The 18,939-nt window shown below is 41.6% G+C and overlaps 1 protein-coding gene across 26 annotated transcripts in view; it reads left to right on the top strand.

The window, feature by feature from the left end:
- Dlg2 (discs large MAGUK scaffold protein 2) overlaps positions 1–18,939 on the top strand; it is a 1,973,059-nt gene that overhangs the window by 1,739,403 nt on the left and 214,717 nt on the right. The window lies entirely within an intron of this gene.

Below are 18,939 nucleotides of genomic sequence, written 5' to 3' on the forward strand. Positions count from 1 at the left end.
GTGTGAGAGCAGAGAAGACAGAAGACACGGTGAGGAAGTTATATTGGGTGTGACCTCCAAAGCTATGTAGACAGAAGTGGCCATCAGAGAAAAGAGCTGGTCACAGGCATAGGTCAGTATTAAAATTGTTTTCTACAAACCAGTGCCTTGGCTATTTTCTAAGTCTATAGACAAGTGACTTAACTCTGTTGAGCCTCCTTTTAAAAAAATGTTGCTGTGAGTATGACTTGTAACAGTGCATGCTATAACCTGCATAATTCCAAGAGACTCCATTCACATAAATGAGCCAACAAACTTTTTTTTTCCTAAGAACCTGAGCTAAGTGTTTTAAGCTGTACATAGAATGTGCTTTTATTGAATTAGTGAACCCTGTCTTTGTACTATACAAGCATCCAAAGATGATACATAAGTAGAAAAGCACATGTGCGTTGCTAGAAAGCTTTATCTATGAGAGCAGACATGTGAATGCCATGTATTTTTCAGGTGCTATAATACATTATTGTAGTTTTAATTTTTCCTCAACCACTTATAAATTATGAAAATTTATGGAGACTTGTAGATGGTATCATGGCAGATAGTACAACAGATTTGGTCCATTGGCCATGGTTTGCAGTACATAAACTAAAATATGTCCAATGTCTTCTACAGACATGTAATGATATCCTGATTATTGTAAAGACAGAGGAGAGTGCATGAAAATGATCAGCATAATACCTTTTCCTTAATAAAGATCAACAATTTGCTATCATAATTATTAGCCCTGTTTAAAAACTAGGAAATTACTTTTCTATTTTCCACTCACTTTTAGAAAGAAAGGAAGTTATAGTTTGGTTGTTTATTCCTCTATTATTACAAATAAAACTTACATTAAAATTTGAAAACTCACTGGGGGCTTAGCCAGAAGACCTGAGTTTGATCCCCAGAACCCACATTTTTGTTTTTGTTTTTTTTTTAACAATTTTTTTAAAATATATTTTTTATTACATATTTTCCTCAATTACATTTCCAATGCTATCCCAAAAGTCCCCCATACCCTCCCCTCCACTCCCCTACCCACCCATTCCCACTTTTTGGCCCTGGCGTTCCCCTGTACTGGGGCATATAAAGTTTGCAAGTCCAATGGGCCTCTCTTTCCAGTGATGGCTGACTAGGCCATTTTTGATACATATGCAGCTAGAGTCAAGAGCTCCGGGGTACTGGTTAGTTCATAATGTTGTTCCACCTATAGGGTTGCAGTTCCCTTTAGCTCCTTGGGTACTTTCTCTAGCTCCTCCATTTGGGGCTGTGTGATCCATCCAACAGCTGACTGTGAGCATCCACTTATGTGTTTGCTAGGCCCCGGCATAGTCTCACAAGAGACAGCTATATCTGGGTCTTTTCAGCAATATCTTGCTAGTGTATGCAATGGTGTCATCTGTTGGAGGCTAATTATGGGGTGGATCCCTGGATATGGCAGTCTCTAGATGGTCCATCCTTTTGTCTCAGCTCCAAACTTTGTCTCTGTAACTCCTTCCATGGGTGATTGTTTCCAATTCTAAGAAGGGGCAAAGTGTCCACACTTTGGTCTTCATTCTTCTTCAGTTTCATGTGTTTCGCAAATGGTATCTTATATCTCGGGTATTCTAAGTTTCTGGGCTAATATCCACTTATCGGTGAGTACATATCATTTGAGTTCTTTTGTGATTGGGTTACCTCACTCAGGATGATGCCCTCCAGGTCCAACCATTTGTCTAGGAATTTCATAAATTCATTCCTTTTAATAGCTGAGTAGTACTCCATTGTGTAAATGTACCACATTTTCTGTATCCATTCCTCTGTTGAGGGGCATCTGGGTTCTTTCCAGCTTCTGGCTATTATAAATAAGGCTGCTATGAACATAGTGGAGCATGTGTCCTTCTTACCGGTTGGGACATCTTCTGGATATATGCCCAGGAGAGGTATTGTGGGATCCTCAGGTAGTACTATGTCCAATTTTCTGAGGAACCACCAGACTGATTTCCAGAGTGGTTGTACAAGCTTGCAATCCCACCAACAATGGAGGAGTGTTCCTCTTTCTCCACATCCTCGCTAGCATCTGCTGTCACCTGAATTTTTGATCTTAGCCATTCTGACTGGTATGAGATGAAATCTCAGGGTTGTTTTGATTTGCATTTCCCTGATGATTAAGGATGCTGAACATTTTTTCAGGTGCTTCTCAGCCATTCGGTATTCCTCAGGTGAGAATTCTTTGTTTAGCTCTGAGCCCCATTTTTTAATGGGGTTATTTGATTTTCTGGAGTCCAGCTTCTTGAGTTCTTTATATATATTGGATATTAGTCCCCTATCTGATTTAGGATAGGTAAAGATCCTTTCCCAATCTGTTGGTGGCCTTTTTGTCTTATTGAAGGTGTTTTTTGACTTGCAGAAGCTTTGCAGTTTCATGAGGTCCCATTTGTCAATTCTCAATATTAGAGCACAAGCCATTGCTGCAGAACCCACATTTTAAAACACTGAGCAAGGTGTCATGCACTTGACTCTGGGGAGGCAGAGCCAGCAGATCCCTAAGGATTGCTAACTGGTCAACCTAGCCTACTTGGGAAGCCTGAGGCCTGTAAGAGATCTCCTCTCAACAAACAAACAAACAAACAAACAAGCAAACAAAACAGAAACCAAAACCCTCACAATAATAACAAAAACAAGGAAGAGGATGCCTGCAGAATGGCACCCAAGGTTGTCCTTTGGCCTCCACTCCCATGCTCACACATAGAAATAATTTGTTCTGTTAGTTAATAATTTGTTCTGTTCAGTGTTGCCTCATCAGCCTATAGATATTTCTTTAATAATTGATCTGTGCTATCTGCTGCTCCAGGACTAAAGGAAATTGGGTCTTTCCTGTAAGAGAGTTTACACTATTTCAGAAAGTGGTTATGTGTACCTTAGAGGTGCCTAAGATCTTTTCTTCTTACTAATTTTTTTTAGTCTTTAAAGCTCAATATATGTGCTTTATTGTATCTACACCATATCATAATTTTACAGTCTTGTTGTATAGTTTCTAATTTATACATATAAAAATTTCAGACAGTGTGTCTGTGTGTGTGTGTGTGTGTGTGTGTGTGTGTGTGTGTGTGTGTGTGTGTGTATGTGGTCAGATGACTTTAAATAATGATATTGACCAAGCTTTGAGACCACTGGCCTGGGGTAGTGAAAATAGGTACATATATGCCAGTGAGAAACTGGAGTTTCCCTGAATGGCACAGGCCCTTTATAGAGGCACAAACCTTATTCACACATGAATTGACATTTACTCTGGTGTCTACTTTGGGGCAGACAAGAAACAAAATACTGTATATCTTGAATTTCATAAGAAGATAGCAGCAGAATAAGATAGATAGTATTATGCTCATTTTATAGACAAGAAAGTAAGGTTCAATTCAGAGACATTAAGCAACCTGCAAAGGTCGCTTGAATGAATCAGAACTGTCTAACTATAAAACATTTGACATTTTCTGCTTCAGTTTTCCTTGAATTGAAAAAGTTCATGAAAATGGATAATTTTTTATATTCCTAAACTCTTTTTCTTTTCTTTTTTCCTCTCAGTTTTTTTTAGAAAGGGTTTCTTCATGTAGCCCTGTGTGTCCTGGAACTAGCTCTATAGACCAGACTGATCTCAAACTCATAGAGAAATCCATCTGCCTGCCTATGTCTCCCAAGTTTTGGGATCAAAGGCATGTGCCACTGTTTCCCCTAGCTCCTAAACTCTTAAATTAAGGGCTTTTGTTGTTTCCTTTGTATGTTTGCTTATTTAGTTGGTTTGGTTTGGCTTTTATCAACTAGACCTGAGTTATTACGTGCTAAACTAGCAAGCGTTTCATTTCTCCAGAGTTCTTTGACCAAACCCTTCTCCCCCGCCTCTTGGAACAGGCTTCTCACTCTAGAGCATGGCCTGGTCATTCCCCTCTCATCGGCATTAGCCCATTTTATATGATGATACTAATTCCCGAGAGTATATACTTTAAAGACAAAAACCAAACAAATAAATAACCTTATTTTTTTTAAGGTTCTAGAGTCTATGAGTTCAGGAGCAAGGGTTTGCCCCTGGGGAGGGCACTGTTGCCGTGTCTGAAGATGCAGAAGATATCGCTTGATAAGAGTGCTGAGCTGGCTTTTATAGCAAGGCTTTTCTTCTGGACATGAACCCACTGTTCCAACACAGTCACTGATTCCTCTATGAGCCATCTTAAATGACCCTTTAATAGACCCTACTGTAATGCCATTGGAGTTAGGTCTTCAACACATGAATTTTGTAGGATACGTTCAGACCATGTCCACTTAAGACTCAGTATAAAGGGCACTGGAAACATTGCCTATTGATATGAGTGCTTGCTCTGTCAGTATGCGGATACGACCTCAAATCTTCATCATCATGTTACAAACAGAGCACAGCTATGTATGCTCAGCTTCCATCTCAATTCCATCTCTTATTACTTGTCTCCAGGGAATAAGCTACAAGAAAGACACCAGATGTCCTGTTCTAGCTTCTACATGGGTATGCCTTCCACATACTCTTATGCATGAACCATACAACACAATATAACACATACATGAAGAGAGAGGGGCACATAGACAGATAGTGACAGAGACAGAGTAACAGAGACCAAGAGACAACAGAGAAGCAGAGAGACAGAGAGAATGAATGATTTCATTTTCCAAGAAGTTATAATAACCTCACAGTCACAGGCTACACTGGGTATTGTTCACCATAGATAAAGTCCTTATAACATGTTACGCCGCTGTACAGTTACCTCTTGCCCTTTCCTTACTTCCTGAACTGTAGCCTCTTAGGGCAGAAAGAATCTGATGCTAACTACATTGTTTTGTTTGTTTTCAGTGTGATCATATAGTGCCCAGACATATCAGGTTGGTTCTTTATAAATAATCATAGGGATTTCTTTAACTGAGAATCTAAGATAAAATTTGGGCAAAGAAATGCATTCAAGTTTGTTTTCTCTAAGGATCCTAGGGCAATAGATGGGTCAAATAGTGATGAAATTAGCAAAATGAGCTTTTATGTGTGGAGGCTTTTCATTTTCATCCATCAGATGCTAAAGACAACACACATACATACACACCAGTGGAATTTGTACATATATGGCTTATATATAGTTACTTCTATAAATACATGTGTATTTAGTTAACATGAATGCCTAAGAGTAGATTACCCCAGTTTTATAGACAGTCTGTAGATTACTGAATGCTCAGCAAAAGGGTAAAGTCCATTTCCATTTGCCAGGGCTGCTGGACCAATCTCACTGAATTACCCAGTTGCTCTGAATCTCCTTAATCCTAAAGCCATTTCCCTTCCAAGGGCATAAAGCTTTACCTCTTTCTTAGAAGAGAATTAGCATTTACTAAGAGCTTTTATGGTGTTCTAGATACTTAGCAGAAGTGATCTCATTTAATCCTTAGACATTTGCACAAGCCCGCAGGTCCTGAACCCAAAAGAAAGTGGATCAGGTCAAAAACAAGCCAAGATTTTTATAAAGAAAACAGGAAATCTTTACTAGTGTGAGGAGGGTATCATGACTGGGCAATGGCTGAGGTAATAAATATTGTTAACTTAGTTATGTCCTTCATATGGGGCCACAGTAGATTAATTTATTGCTGATAAGACATTGTGGCCATTAATGTGATATTTTGTACAAAGCAGAGATTTTCTAGCTAATTCAGAACACAGCTTTCCTCTTCCCATCCCCCAGTTTGGCTATATATGAAGAGCTTTCTTTAATTTGTTTTATGACAGGAACAATATTAGAACATCTGTTCCCAGAATTTTCTATTTTATAGAGTAAAAGCATTACAGAAAATAAGCCCTTATAGTTCAGCAGATTTATGAACTTCCTCCTCACCAGTTTCAGAAACAAAGAGATAATAGCAAAAGCAATAAGAAGGAAAGACAAACAGGAGGAAGGATATATTCCTATAACAAAAGAAGGCCTGTTTGAGTAAGAAAATACTGTAGCCTATGAATTTTTCTTATTCTTCTTTGGACCACAAAGATCAGAGATCAGTGTCTAGGAACCTCTGCTACTGTGAATGGATTTTGAAGTCATATAGATCTTGCTTTAAATCTCAGCCCACTAATTCCTTCATGTCAAAATTGAAGCAAGTTCATCCGTAGTTGTCAAGGTGCCAGTGGCCCTTGTCCTTATTCTTGTATTACTATTCTTCCAAAGATGCTAAATCAAAACAAAACAAAACAAAACAAAACAAACAAACACCAATTCTGTCTAGGATCTTCTCCTGGATGTCACCAGTTCTTATGTTTTTAGGAGCGGAACTGTAGCTGTTAGTCAGTATTCTCACCATGTGAGTGCTAATGTCTAAGAACAGTCACATTAGATTGGGAGTTCATTCTATTTCAGGATGACTTCACCTTAACGATCTACAAGAGTTAAATTTTGAAATGAAGTCATAGTGAGGTATTATGTATAAGGACTTTAAAGATGTAAATTGGGAAGAAGGACAAAATTGAATCTGTGCACCCTTTTTTGAGGAATTATTCTGTCCATTCAAACATGAGAGATATCAAGTACACTGTGAAATGCTTGTAACAAACCAGTGCAAGAGTAGGTTGGTTGTTTCTTAAGAATATTAATAATTGAAAATTTTTGTTACAAGAATAAAGTGATTTGTACAAATATGTGAAACCAAAACTGTTTGTTTGTTTGTTTTTGAAAAAGGGTTTCTCTGTGTAAACCTGGCTTTCCTGGAACTTGATCTTTAGAGTACCCTGGCCTAAATTCAGATATCTGCCTGTTTCTACCTCCCAAGTGCTGGGATTGAAGACATTAAGCACATTCACATCATAAATATAAGTATTATGTGGTAGGCAGTGTTCTAGACTCAGAAGTTCAATCACAGACAAAGCCGGCCAGACCTTTGGCCTCACAGAGCAAGTCCAGAGCTGGTTGTGGGGAAGGCAGAAGTAGAAGGAGGAACAGGGGAGGCTATGCTGTCTGTGTCTCTCCACCAAGGAGGAACTTCAGCCAGAGGCTTCCACCTGCAGCAGAGAAACAGATCCTGAGTAAATGAGATGCTCTGTGGGAAGCCCCAGAGGAGGAGCTGGGCCTGACTCTGGCTGCAGGATGGATAAGAGATTGTAGGGAAAGGTGCTGGCCAACGCAAGTCAGTCAGAAGGGCATCGAAGAAATCTCATGGCAGATGATGGTGGTTTAAATAAGGGAGGTATAGAAATGGAGGTGGGAAAGGCTCAAAATATATTTTAAAGACAACATTTGATGATAATAAGGTTTGGAGTGTAAGGTAAGAAGAGACACAACATTTTTGAGGTTTTGGCCAACCACAGCTAAGTGATTATATTATTTATTGAAAAGTTCCACACCAAGAGGTGGAGGGGATAGTAAAGTGTACTTCCCATGCAAACATGAAGACCTTAGATCTACCCTTAACATCTATGTGAAATAACAGGATATGATGTCCTGATACTGGGAAGGGAGAGACAGACTGATCCCTGGGGCTTAGTCAGCCTTAATCAGCAAGCTCCAGGTAAATGAGACGCCCTGCCTAATCAATCAATCAATCAATCAATCAATCAATCAAATAAACAAACAAACCAACAAACAAATAGCAGTACATGGTTCCTGGAGAATAATATCCAGAGTTGATCTTTGGCCTCTATACATGCACACACATGTGCACACACAAAAACACTCATACTGAAAACAGAGCATATTTGGTGAGGAAACTAAGAGTTTGACTTCAAATAATCAAATGGAAATGCTTAGATTAGAATGGTAGATATGAGACCATATTTGGTGGGTAGGGCAGAAATGTCATTTGAACCTTGACACTAAGAGTAACTGTAACCAAAAAGGTCTAATGATAAGTGGTAGGGTACTTTGTGTTTGAAAGGTTGGGATGTAGATGCCTCAGTTGAGAATACTTAGAAGAACGGATCAACAGGTACTGCAAAGATGATTCTGTTGTCTGAGCACCATCTGCCCAATCATAAAGATCTGAGTTTAAACTCCCACCACTCAAGCTAAAAGGCTGGGGGTGGTCACATAGACCTGGAACCCCAGCACTGTGGGACACAGAGGCAGGAGAATGACTGTTCTGGTGTTTACTAGATACTAGTCCATTTCCAGATTCACTGAGCTTGTTTTAAAGGAGTAAGGCAGATGTGATAGACACCTGATGCCCCAATATGGTCTTCAGGCTCATGTGCATGTGTATAGCATGCTCTCACACGCAAACATATGCACTCAAAATTTTAAAAAGTAGAATGGACATATAATGTAGAAAAATCAAGGAGTTTAGGAAACAAAGGAAAAAAAATCAATTTAGTAAGGTAAAAATTGATTCTGCCAAGTGCTTAGCAGAGGTCACATAAACAGGACTACACATTGGCCATTGATTGTCTCAATGAAGATGTCATCATTTACCTTAAGAAGAGCAATATTCATGGTACAGTGACAGTAAAGTCACCCAAGGAAAGAATATCTGTGTGAAAGTAGACACAGTATATTCTCTGCTGTTTCAATTTCCTACAAGTTATGGGTTATAGCAAGAAATGGGCTCTGCAGTCTCAAGCTTTGATAGTTATTCTGACTGCCATGTGTGAGTAGATCCACCTCTTCTTTCTAACCAGAGTGTTCTCATCTACCAGATGCAATAGAATATATTTCAAAAAGGTATTGTGGGGGGAAGGGTTAAATGAGAAATGTGAGGTTTAGCTTATCACCAGCCCATATTAATTACCCAATAAATATTAACACCATCACTAATGTTATGTAATATATATACATATATATATATATATATATATATATATATATGCATACATATCTGTATAAGTTTAAGGCTCTATAAAACTCATTATGTCCGAGAGTAATTGTTGTAATGAAGTAGTAATCGGAAATGAATTTGTGTAAAGGTGTGATTACTCATCAAAGGGAGGCTGAGAGATATGTGGGAGTTATAAATGCTCACCGGTGTTCATTTTTCACGGGGCATTCCAGTGGAGAAGGTGAGTGATGAGGAGAATGGAAAAAACAGAAATGGCTTCTGGAGGCCTGGCAGGATGGCCAAGCAAGTAGAGGCACTTGCTATAACCCTGATGAGTTTAATTCCTTCAGATCCATATGGTAGGAGGAGAGCATGGACTCCCTGGGGCCGTCCTCTGACTTTGGCACATGCACCATGGCATGCATGCACAAAAATAGATAAATGGATGTACTTTTAAAAGAAAAGGAGTAGCTTCAGGGAGATTTGGGAGGATCATAGCAAAGCAAAGAAACTGGCAATGACTGTAAAAACCAAACTATTTCAGGTAATAGGTGACTAACAACCCCCCCCCACACACACACACACACAGAGAAAGTAGCTACTGATCTTGAAAACATAGTTGTCACCTGCTCTTTGCTACACATGGTGTTTATACTTGGTTTTGCTTATGAGCTTACATACTCAATTCTTCCCACACCCTCAATTACATTACATATGTTTGCTTCTATACAGCTTAGTATTAAGAATGGCCATAAAAGTGGGTCAGGGCATAATAGGTTTGTACCAGTACCCCACCTAAAGAAAGCAGTTTCCTTTTCCTCTCATGTATATGTGTTAATGGTGTGCATGTATGTGTGTATGCACATTCACATGTGTATGCTTGCATTTATGCATGTATGCACTTAACTGGGCATATTTTACTTACTTAGTGTTATTAGACGCGTTCTCACGACCGGCCAGGAAAGACGCAACAGACCAGAATCTTCTGCGGCAAAGCTTTATTGCTTACATCTTCAGGAGCAGGAGTGCAAGAAGCAAGAGAGAGAGAAAACGAAACCCCGTCCCTTTTTTAGGAGAGTTATATTTCGCCTAGGACGTGTCACTCCCTGATTGGCTGCAGCCCATCGGCCGAGTTGACGTCACGGGGAAGGCAGAGCACATGGAGTGGAGAACCACCCTCGGCATATGCGCAGATTATTTGTTTACCACTTAGAACACAGCTGTCAGCGCCATCTTGTAACGGCGAATGTGGGCGCGGCTCCCAACATCTCCCCCTTTCCTTTTAATAAGAGCAAATAGGCCACCCATATTAATGAGAGTGGAGATAGAGGTCAAATCCCCAGTGTGTAGGTAAAGGAGCCATGTACAGGATTAGCTCTTAGGCTCACAGGCTTTTACCCAGAGCAACCCTGACCTGCTCCCGTGTCGTTTTGCCTGGGGGAAGGGAACTAGGACACTGAACCTTCATGAAAGATGACATGTCTCCCTAGAATAGGCTCATATATGCCGCAGAGCCTTTCCATTGCAGTGCTTAGCCGTGCAACTCTCTCGGGCTGCTGAAGCACACTCACTCTATCCCGTGCAATGAGTCTAGCCTCATGGGATATAAGAGCTGAGTGGCCAGCGACCTATTGCCTAAGCATAGATATATCAGGGGAAGCTCCATGTTCTAGTCCTGCAAGCGCCTGGGCAATAACCACCTTGTCTCTCCTAGTTTGGGCCTTAAGCTTACAGACCAATCAAAGAAGCAACACTAATCCACAGCAAAGTGTATCTCCAAATAATATTAATCCCACCCATTTTTTAAAGAAGGAAAATGCTGAGGAGATCCAATTGGGTAATCCTTTGGTCAGGGACAGGTCCAAGCGCGTGGAGTTGACCTGAAGTCTCAATTCCCGAAGGATCTGTTCAAATTCAGCCATCCAATTCTGTAACATATACTGAAAAAGACTTTTTGACAATTTAGCTGCCCTAGTAAATTTAACATACTGAATGGAAGTAACACACAATCCCGGAAACTTTTGTTCACATCCCTGCTGAGTTATTTGTCATAATACATCTAGTTGTATCTGGACAAGATCTATGAGTTGATTAACCAGCATGAGACCTCTCTGTATCTTGACATTAGCTGAGGCCTGTTTATCTATGACTGTAGTCACTGAGGCTGACAAAGTGTTAATGGTGTCAGTCGTCTGGACCTGTCCAGACAGAGCCAAGGCTGTCTGAATTAAGGCCAAACCCAGTTCCCAGTTAGTGGTAAAAAAGCAGGAGAATACTTGAGCATTATACATCACCGTCATTGGGAGTGGAAATGTCGACATTATCCCCCAACGCTGCTCTCTTTTTATTATTGACGCCCTGGACATCACCAAGACGAGGGACATCAGTATTCCCTTGGTCAGTCTGGATTTTTCGGGTGAGTCTTTCTGGTATCCAAAATGGGTTGTCTTCATTCTGTGGGAAAACACAGATAGCTCCCCTGGATCTTATCAAAATAGGATCCGGGCCATACCATTTATTATCAAGGACATTTTTCCATTTAACCATCTCATTGGGCCTATCTGGCTCTGTACAATGACGTTCAGCCGCAGTATGGCCATGAGCATCAATATTTAAAAAATTGAGTGTAAAGAGTGCCAAAGACACAGACACTCTTGGTGCTCGGGGTACAGTCTCCTCAAAAGTTCCCCTCTTCTGTTTTATAAGATAGGCTTTGAGGGTGCGATGCGCACGCTCAACAATACCCTGTCCTTGAGGGTTGTATGGAAGTCCAGTCAGGTGGGTTACGTCCATCTGACGGCAGAACTGCTGGAATTTTTGAGACGTATAAGCTGGTCCATTATCAGTCTTAAGGAGTCTGGGTTTCCCCCAAGCACTCCATGCCTCAAGACAATGTTGAATCACATGTGAGGCTTTTTCTCCGGTTAACGGAGAAGCAAACATGATGCCAGAACATGTGTCAATGGACACATGGAGATATTGAAGTTTTCCAAAGGAAGAAACATGTGTAACATCCATTTGCCAGACCTGTAGAGGTCGAATACCGCGTGGGTTAATTCCCACATGAGGAACTGGCAAGAACTCACAGCAGCTTTGACATTGAGTAACAATGTCACGGGCTTCTTTTCTTGTCAGGGAGAAACGACTGCGTAATGTTTCAGCCGTCACATGAAAATTGTTATGAAAATTTCTTGCAGCCTCTACCGGGGATGATAGGGCAGCAGCCACCACTTTAGTGGCCTTATCTGCCAAATCATTTCCCAGAGCCATGGGGCCAGGTAGGCCTGAATGGGCTCTAACATGAGTAATATAAACAGGAGATCTTCTAGATAACAAAACTAATTGTATCTGCTGAAAAATATTGGCAACTCTACTGGAAGGCTTAATCACTCCAGCCACTTCTAAAAGATTTACTGCATTAACCACATAACAGGAATCTGACACAATATTAAGGGGTTCTAAAAAGGTTTTTAAAACTTCTAAGACCACTAAACATTCTACCACTTGAGGTGAATTTTCATTATATTGTTTGGATACCACTTTACCATTAGCCACATAGGCACCTATGCCAGTTTTTGATCCATCAGTATATACCACAATCCCATTTTTAAGTGGGTTTCTTACTGTTATTTGTGGAAACACAACAGATTGATTTTGGGCAAACTGTAAGATTGGATGTTTTGGATAATGGTTATCTATTTTTCCTGAAAAGGAGGTAACTAAAACTGCCCAATCATTAGATGTGGCTGCCAAGGTTTGAACCTGTGCAGCGGTATAAGGTACAATTAAAAGATATGGACTTTGCCCAAAGTGGGTGATTGCTGCTTTTAGGCCTTTAAGGGCAAGCTGTGCAATTGCATCAGGATACCAATCTATTATTTTAGCTGGGGATACGTTTGGATGGATCCACAACAATGGCCCATTCTGCCACAAAACTGCAGTTGGCAATTGTGCTGTCTTAAAGACACACAAACTGAAAGGTTGCGAATCCTCAATACGTTGTAATTGTGCATTCTGTAAGGCCTTTTCCACTTTTTGTAAGGCCTGGTTAGCAGCTAGAGTAAGAGTCCTAGGGGAGGAGATATGAGGATCTCCTTCTAAAATACTAAACAAAGGCCTTAACTCAGCGGAAGGAATCTTTAAAAAAGGTCTGAGCCAATTAATATCTCCCAACAGCTTTTGAAAATCATTTAAGGTATGGAGGTGATCTCTTCTTATCTCTACCTTTTGGGGCACAATCTTATCTGGGGACACCACAGAGCCCAAGAATTGTCCTGTATCAGAAATTTGGACCTTTTCTGTGGCTATCTGTAAACCCCACTGACTTAAAGTTTTAAGTAGAAAAGGATATGCCTTTTGTAGCATGGTAAGGTCTTTATGGCACAGGAGGATGTCATCCATGTAAAGGAGCAAAATTAAAGAGGGGAATTGTTCCCTCACTGGCAAAAGAGCTTCTTGTACATAAAGTTGACACATAGTAGGACTATTGGACATTCCCTGTGGTAAGACCTTCCATTGATACCTCTTATCAGGTTCCATGTGATTAATAGAGGGGATGGTAAAGGCAAATCTGGGCCTATCCCTTGGACACAAAGGTATAGAAAAGAAACAATCTTTAATATCTATAATAATTAAATTCCAGCCACGTGGTAAGGCGGAAAGTACAGGGAGACCCCTCTGTACTGGGCCAAATAAGTTCATTTGCTCATTAATGGCTCTGAGGTCATGGAGCAGTCTCCACTTTCCTGACTTTTTCTTAATTACAAAAATTGGAGTATTCCAAGGTGAGGTAGATGGCTCAATATGGCCTAGTTTTAATTGTTCCTCTACCAGTTGAATCACAGCTTCTAGTTTTTCAGAGGATAGGTGCCATTGAGGAACCCACACTGGGTCCCCTGTTTTCCATGGTATGGGTCGTGCTGCCCCAATGGCCGCTAAGGAAAACCCAGACCCTGTCTGTCTTGGTTTCCATTAGGTGAGATGGGCTCTATCCTTCCCTGTTCTTGATGTCCTAACCCTTTTCCTTCTTTATAACCCATCTTTGCCATGATATTTTTTGCTTTAGTTGAATACCCTCCCGATGGGGCGTTTTCATTGGACAAAATAAGGCCCAAATGCTGCATAATATCCCTTCCCCAGAGGTTAACCGGGAGTGGGAGCACATAAGGTATGAATTTCCCTTGCTGTCCTTCAGAGGATTCCCACGTCAAGGCAATGGAGCTTATAGTGGGACATGATTGATATCCTAGGCCCTGTAATGAATGAGATGACTCTGTGGTGGGCCACGCTTTGGGCCACCAATGTGTAGAGATTATACTTTTATCTGCTCCGGTATCAAGGATGCCTTCAAACTCTTTTCCATTAATCTTAAGGCGGAGCTTAGGTCTATCATTTAAAGATACAACCAAATAGGCAGAATCATTTCCTGAGGAGCCCATCTTCTTTATCTCAGGTCCTGCAGATTTTTCCCTGGTATTATCAGGGAGGAGCAGCAGCTGAGCTATACTATCTCCTTTACTAATAGAAAAAACGCCCTTAGGGCTTGAGCACAGGACCTGTATTTCAGGGGAATGTTGACAATCCATAACTCCAGGGTGGACTACTAAGCCCTGTAAGGTGAGTGAACCCCGGCCGAGAATAAGGCCCATGGTTCCCGGGGGCAAGGATGGTATAGGCTCCACTGGCACCGGCTGAATACTCATTTGAGGCATTAATAGGAAGTCGGAGGCGGCACGCAGGTCCACCCTTGTGGGTCTTCCTGGGTCGCCTCTCTGACTGCTTCCTGGGTCCTGACAAACCGGTTCCCATATCTTTGAGGGCCCTGGGACCGAGGGCCCGATGACCCGTTTTTTGGCACATCAGTTGATTGACTATCAGGTGGGGGAAGGACTCTGCCCTTTATATCCCTCACAGAGCGACACTGGTCAGCTCTATGATAACCCTTGCCACACTTAGAGCAAAGAGTGAGAGTCCCTCCCTGTTTATCTGGAGCTCTGCAATCTTTCTTAAAATGCCCAGGCTTTCCGCAGTTAAAACATGTCCTCTGATCATTTCTGCTCATGGAGCGGTTCTGAGATTGGAGGATGGCAGCCGCTAAGCCTGCATTGGTGAGAGGTCCCCCAAGCTCTCGACAGACCCTGAGCCAGTCTTGTAAGCCTTTGTTCTTTCTTGGGGCTATGGCCGCTCGGCACTCCTTTGTGGCTTGCTCATAGATTAGCTGTTCTATCAGAGGCGCAGCTTGCTCTGACTCTCCAAAAATACGCTCTGCTGCCTCTGTCATTCTGGCCACAAAATCTGAGAAGGATTCCTGAGGTCCCTGGATTATCTTTGTTAACTGCCCAGTGGTTTCACCTGCTCGAGAGAGCGCCTTCCAGGCCCTAATAGCCGTGGAAGAAATCTGGGCATAAGCTCCCCAATGGTAGTTTGTTTGATCAGCAGAATAAGCTCCCTGACCCGTTAACAAGTCAAAAGTCCAATCTCTCTGCTCTGGAGTCAAAGCAGCTGCGTTTGCTCGGGCCTGCGCTTGTGCAGTTTCATGCCAAAGAGCTCTCCATTCCATATATTTGCCCATACTAGGGAGAGCGGCTTTTACAATCGTTTGCCAGTCGGCAGGAGTTAGTGCCATGCCGGCAAGCCTGTCTAACTGCACCAAGGTAAAATTAGCATTGGTTCCGTATTTACGGACCGACTCGGCAATTTCTTTAATTTGTAAGTATTCTACCGGAGCGTGGACACGCCCACCCTCGGCTCCTTCAAAGACCGGAAATGCCTGTTGTATTTTCCTTTGTTCCTCTCTGGGAATGAATGAGTCTGCGCACTGCCTCTCTGCGCACTGCCTCTCTGCGCAGGGCTGACGCACTACGCAGGGCGGGGACTCCGCATAGGGCGGACCTTGAAGCCGACTGCCCTGAGGCCAATCAGCAAACTGGCCTTCGCCAGCCGCTTTTGGCTTCCTTAACTGATTAGCTAGCACTTTACCTGGCTGGTACCCTTTTTTCTCATAATGAGCTGCTTCTTCCTCCCAGTCTGTTTCTTCAGAGGAGAATTCTTCATCTGCTTCAGAGCTACTAAGAGCTGGCTCCCCGAGCCCATCCAGCGATGAGCACAGGCTCCTTTTCCTAGAGACCTCCGCTAATTGATCTTTCTTCTTTTCCCTTTTTCCTCTTTTTCTTCTAATCTCTCTCCAGGTATTCCTACCTAACCTTAACTTTTCCTCGGGTTCAAGACCCTTGGAAAGGCCTGTATACTTATTTTGTGTACCATATTTCCTCTTTGTTCCTACTCTCTCTCCCCACTTTACTTCTGATAGCTTGTCCTGAATTTCATCTAGAATCCGCCCTGCCTTAACCACTTGATAACATGTGAAAAGGAACAAAAGGGCTTCTAACACTAGAAAAAATTCAAGGCCAAATATACCTTGCAAAGCCATTTTCCACTTTACTTCTGATAGACTGTCTTGAATTTCCTTAGAAAGTTCAAGATCAGACTTACCTCGTAAAGCTGTACTCACTGGTACTCTCGTTCCCCAGCTGAAAAGTTCTGAATTCATACAGTTGAATCCTTCTTAACAGTCTGCTTTACGGGAACCTTTATTACCGCGACCCGCAGTTCTGGTTCTGGAATGAGGGATCTTCCTTGCGCCAGTCCCGAGTTTTTTCTCGTCCCGGAATTCGGCACCAATTGTTATTAGACGCGTTCTCACGACCGGCCAGGAAAGACGCAACAGACCAGAATCTTCTGCGGCAAAGCTTTATTGCTTACATCTTCAGGAGCAGGAGTGCAAGAAGCAAGAGAGAGAGAAAACGAAACCCCGTCCCTTTTTTAGGAGAGTTATATTTCGCCTAGGACGTGTCACTCCCTGATTGGCTGCAGCCCATCGGCCGAGTTGACGTCACGGGGAAGGCAGAGCACATGGAGTGGAGAACCACCCTCGGCATATGCGCAGATTATTTGTTTACCACTTAGAACACAGCTGTCAGCGCCATCTTGTAACGGCGAATGTGGGCGCGGCTCCCAACAACTTAGAGAATGTTTAAAATAAGGAGAGGGTAGTCTGTATGTGATCAAATTAAGTTGGCAACAAAGTCATTCTTTGGAAATTAGAGGGCTGAGAAAATCTGTCATTATAGACCTGCATATTCTACATAGCATGGTAACATCGCTAAAGCCCCAGGATTTAACCAGCCCTGAGGTTTACCAAGGAATGATGATTGCATACCTTTAAGACACCAGTTTCTTTTTTCTCTTATCTCCCCCCCCCCCTTTATTTTCTAAAAGACAGGTTGTTGCTATGTAGCACAGGCTGGCCTTGAATTTGTCATGTTCCCATTTCTCCCTCCCAAGTGCTAAGCATAATAGCTATGTACCAGTACCCCACCTAAAGAAAGCAGTTTCCTTTTCCTCTAACGTGTGAATGGTATGCATGTGTGTTTGTACATTCACATGTGTATGGAGGCCTAAGGCTACAGTCAGTTTCTCATTACTTTCCACATTGAAAGCAAAGTCTCACAACTGAACCTAGAGCTAACCAGAATAACTAATACAGCTAGCCTGCTTGCTCTGGGGAATCTCTTGTCTCTAGAGTCGAAATTGCAAGTGGGCTGCTATACCCATTTGGCACTTACACGGGCTCTGGGAATCCCAAACCTGGTTCTTATACTTGTTCTGCAATTGCCTTAACAGGTGAGCCTTTTTGTTAGCCCCCAGATAGCAATTTTTAATAGCAACTATAATAATTTATGCTGACTTCAGAGGAGTTGGACAAGAGAGATGCCTGTCTCCCCTGGCACACCTTGATTTAATGACAGGAAATAATGGGTTCATGCAAAAATTCATTAGATTTTTATGGGATTGGTGACAGATGTTCATCTGAAAGAAGGTCAAAAGTTATTAGTGTAGCATCAGAATAGATAGGAAACATACTGTAAATATGCTTCCTTAGACTGGCAAGTTCATTTGATAAAGTAGAAAGAAGTTAGTGAGCTTAGCTGATTGGAGTAGAAGGAATGGGTGAAGTTGAGAGAAAAACTGACTGATTTTGCAGCCCTGAGCAAGACCCCTGTAGTCTTCCATTCTCACAAGAAATCTGCATCCTAGTCAGCATGAATCCCAGACATCTCTGGATTCCCCCTGTACTTTCATAACATCCAGGAAGACTTTTTGGCAAAGAACAACTGACATTTAAAAGATACTTAGGAGAAAAGAAAAGCCATATGTAAATATTCATAACAAAAGTGTGATAGGAACAATACTACCAGTCTGTATATACATGTTATTAAAAAAGGGGGGGTACTATTTTTCTGATATATTCTGCTTGATTTTTTGAGGTAGACATGAGCTTACCCATAATAAATAAAACAACAGCTTATATCGTTGGTTACTGGCAGAGGTGGAACTTTAAAAAAAATCAATTAATCACCAACCACTATCTTATTATTTCTACAAAAGATCATCATCAATAAGTGTGTCCATTGCCCATCAATAAGTGTGTCCATTGCCCATCAGTTGTGAGCAGTTTAACACTGATGATTTCTATGGTACGACAGTATATGGGCATGTGGGCTCTGAACTGAACAGTCTAGAGAATGACTCCACTTCTGCTGGGTAGTTGATGTGTGATCCTGTCTAGAAGATTGATTGCTCTCTCTGAATCTTGTATTTTTTTCCATATTTAATGTATTTTTTAATGCTAGGACCCGCTTCATAGGAGCATTCTAAAGATAAAATGAATTGATGTATGCTAAGCATTTAGAAAACCGCTTGGCATGTGTGCCCACTAAACACTTGTCATTATTACTCAAACTGCGCTTTCTAGGGGAATTGATACCTGATGAACCTTCCCACATCAAACTAACCTTTGTCCGATGTGAAACAAGGCTCAAGCATGATACTCACATCCTCCTTTTAATAATTCTTGTTTAATAATATCCTTTTTCCTTTCCATAGTTCACAATTTTGGTGGTTTCTATTCTTGGGGTCAGCATAGGAGGATAGAAAGACTTAGTGCTTGATATCAGAAGACCTGGGCTTAGGTTCAAGTACCTGTCATACTTAGGGATTATGAACTGTGTGACCTGAGCAAGTCATTAACCTTTCTTGCCACAGTATTTTTACAGACACAAGAGCAGGGTGGACTTGTTAGTCTCTAGGATT

Source organism: Mus musculus, chromosome 7, assembly GCF_000001635.26.
Source record: "Mus musculus strain C57BL/6J chromosome 7, GRCm38.p6 C57BL/6J".
NCBI classification, from domain to species: domain Eukaryota; kingdom Metazoa; phylum Chordata; class Mammalia; order Rodentia; family Muridae; genus Mus; species Mus musculus.